This window comes from Propithecus coquereli, unplaced genomic scaffold (genome assembly GCF_000956105.1).
Source record: "Propithecus coquereli isolate 6110/MARCELLA unplaced genomic scaffold, Pcoq_1.0 Scaffold206, whole genome shotgun sequence".
Lineage (NCBI taxonomy): Eukaryota > Metazoa > Chordata > Mammalia > Primates > Indriidae > Propithecus > Propithecus coquereli.
In genome coordinates this window covers 674,190-677,890 of record NW_012145634.1, presented here as the reverse complement: position 1 = coordinate 677,890, position 3,701 = coordinate 674,190, and positions in this window count along the sequence as shown.

Sequence of the window (3,701 nt, the reverse complement as noted above, 5' to 3'; positions counted from 1 at the left end):
GCCCAGAGAGGTCAAGGACTTTGCTCAGGGTCACACAGCAGGTCAGGGAAGAGCAGGGCCTAGACCTGGGGCTCCATGCCTCCCGCTCTGGAGCCTTCCCCTACTGCAACCCCCAGCCCACTCTTGGCTTACCTCCAAAACCCACATTCCTGAGGAGTGTTTCTGCTCCCAGTGCATTCCCTCCTGGGCCAGCAGCTGCCCTCTGCCTGCCCTGTGGTGGGTGCCCGGCTGGCCTAGCCCTGCCCTCTGCTGGCAGGCACCAAACCACAGCCTCAGACAAGGAAATTCTCCACAGACCCAGTCTCCTGGCGGAGCTCGGAGACTCAGGGGCGGCCCTTGAGTCAACTTCCAACCCAGAAAACAGGCAGCAGCAGACAGAGGGGACATAAGGAGGACCCCTGGCTAGGAAACCACTGAGTAAGGCCAGACTAGTTGTGCCTCTCTCTGGGCCTCAGTTGCTATCTGTCCAATGGGATAATTAATCAGAGCTGTGCCTTCTGCTGTTCGGAGGTGAGTCTGAATGGAGGGCACTTGGTCAGGCTGTGAGGAGCACGGGAGCATCACCATGCTGTTCTATGCAGCATCCTGTCCCTCTGAGGCCCAGAGAGGTCAAGCAACCTGCCCAAGTCACATAGCCAGTTGGCAAGCAGGTTTACCTTCTTCCCCAAGCTTCCGCCTAAACACCCCCCTCCCTCCCCTCCCCTGTGGCCTCCAGGAGGGGAGGTAGCTTTGTCCCTCTGGACTTCAGGGCTTTCATCAACCCTGAAAGCTAGGAACTGGGATGGATAAATATTTACAGAGCTCTCCTGGCTCTGCTGACAGCAACCTAGGGATAAACACACCAGAGGTAACCCCAAATGCTCCCTGTGTGTCTGCAGAGTGACAGACAACAGCTCAGCTCAGACGCCACCCTATGCTGGCTCCCAGCCCCAGCGCTGACCCTGCACAAGCATCAAAGTGGCAGCTCCAGGTGACAGAGTATCTCCAGTGTGCCTGGCATCACCTCCTTTCATCCTCAGTGCCCAGCAGGTACTGTCACCCCCTCTCACCCCCCATTGCAGATGGAGTGGGTGAGTTCTGAGGCATAAGAAGGCTCACTCAGGTCACATGGTTCAAACACAGATCTCTCCAAATCCCACACCTGTGGGGTCAACAGCTACCCAGGGTGATTGATTCCTTACTCGGTCCCAGGTTCTAGGGGACCAAGAGGGGCTGGGAAGAAGCAGGGCCTCCAGACTAAGGTGATCCCCACGCCATACACTCTACCCCACCCATCCCAACCCCTCCTGCTTGCATAGCCAGCAGAGGATGAGGCTGGCCAGGGCAGAGCCGGTGTGTCTGGACAGAGGGCCCCAGCCTGGCCAGGCCTCCCTCTTCACCACACCAGTTCCAGGACTCCAGCCTGTCACCCCCTCCTGCTCCCATGCCTACCTGAGCTGGCTGGACACCTTGGCTGCAGGGCAGAGTGGCCCAGGCACCAGGCCCTGCCTGGTCACCCCTGTGACTGGTGCTCTGAAGCCCAGCTCAAGGGAAGGTGCAGCCTTTGGAACACACACAGTCTGTCACACATACCCGGTGACAGTCCCTCCTTTCCTCACTCTGTCCTCTCTCTTACCTGGACTTTCTTCTCCACTTTGGAGCACACACTTCGGACAATGTGTGCTCTTTCCATTTCTCTCCCCACCCTTTTGCCCTCTGAGGGTCTCAGCCACCCACTCTCAGCTCCCCCTTCTCTCTGACGCCCACCTCTTGGTCACACACGCTGCACTCATACCGTCTCATACTCGTGCTGTCCTGGCTCCGAGCCTCCCAAACTTCCTGCCGGCAGGTGCACAGGGGGCAGCATCTCCTGCAGGCTCAGACCCTATTCCCCCAGCGCAGCACTACCCTCCCTGGCGCTTCCTTTATCCCCTGTCCCACTGTGCACCTGGAGGTGCGCTCACTTCGGCCACACACCTGCTGGCTGACACCCGCCTGGGACCTGCTCCGCTTTGTCCCTGCGATGAATAGGGGGCTCCCGTAACCACTTCCTCTGCTACCTCGCCCAACATGCACCCGGCATCCGCGACTGGGGCGCGAGGGGCAGGTCCCTGCGCTTGGAGGGGGCGTGAGTCCAGTGTGGAGTTCTGCTCACCAGTCCCAGCCATCCCGGCGCGGGCTCTCTTTGCACACTTCCAGGGACAGGAAGCTCACTATCTATCACACCCACAAGGAACCAGAAGGCGTTTCTGGTACCGGCCGCATCAGGCCACCCAGGGCGCCCTCGTGGGTCCGGATCGGCCGCTGCGCCCAGCCCGCGTGCCCGGCGCCCCCTCGGCGAGGAGCGGCCGGCGGGCACTCACCGGCGGCCAGGCCCGGCCCAACAGCGGCGGCGGCAGGAGCAGCGGCAGCAGCAGCAGCGGGAGCAGAAGGGCGCGTGGGGCCGCGCCGCGGAGCCCGGCGGCCCGAGCCATCCGCCCCGGGGCTGCTGGGCCTGCTGGGCCGCGCCGGGCCGCCGCCCCTTATAGCCTCCGCCCCGCCCCCGGCCCCGCCCCCCGCCGCCTTTTGTTCTAAACTCTCCCAGCGGCCAGGGCCGGGGTGGGGGAGGTGGACGGGGAGGGGCTGGCCCGCTGGGTCGGGCCGGAGACAGGGTCCTGTCCCCGGGTGGGCCAAGCTGCTGTCCTCGCAGGCCGGATGCTCGGTGACCCTGGCCAGCCGGGGCCACTCTGGGCCTCAGTTTCCCTGCTGTGTGGTGGACATCCAAAGCCTTAAACCTGGTGAGTCTAAGAGGAGTCGGGTTTCATTCCTCTCAATCCCTACCCCCTCCTTCGGAAGGCGCATCCCGCTGGGTCTCCTTGGTGGCCTGACCTCTGACCTTCTGCTAGCCTGTGACAGGTGGCCCTATCCTCTGGCAAGTTCCCCCACCCCTCAGAACCTCATCTGGAAGATGGTACAATAGCCCCAATGAGGAAAGCGATATTAAAATATGCCCCAGGAGAAACTGAGGCACTTTGCAGGGGCTGGCCAGCTGCACAGCTTGGAACACAATCACAGACAATGTATAGATGGGGAAACTGAGGCTCCAAGAGGGAGAGGCCAGCCTTTTCCATGTCAGCAGGCAAGTGGAGGGGTCAGAAGGCCCTCCAGCTGGTCAGGGAGGGAAGGGTGCTGTCAGAAGGCTGTGGAGGGTATCCGAGTGGGGCACTGGGGGCCCAAAGTGTCCCCTGGTCAGGGCAAGCCAGCTGAGACAGGAGGGAGAGGTGAGTGTGGAAGAGGGTAGTGTCCACATTCTGGAAAGGATTCTCCAGTCTCATTCCTAATTTGCAGGGGGTACCCAATCCTGCTGTCCACCCCCTGCAATGATGGGCCTCACCTCCTCCCTGGGAAATCTGCTGCATAACGGGCAGCCCTACACAGCCAAGAGCCAGGCTGCGGCTCCCATCGGGTTGGCAGGGCCCTGAGCTGCTGGCTGCTCTAAGGGGAGGCTGTGGGCAGGCAGCCTGGGCCAAGGAAGGGAAGGGAGTGCTTCACAGCTTCTGGGAGAAGACTCCACAGGGACTCCTAGAGGGCAAGGAGAGGCAGGACAGCAGTGATTTTTTCTTTTTTTTTTTTTTAGGAGACAGGGTCTAGCTCTGTCACCCAGGCTAGAGGACAGTGGCATCATCATAGCTCACTGCAACCTCAAACTCCTGGGCTCAAGCAATCCTCCTGCCTCAGCCTCC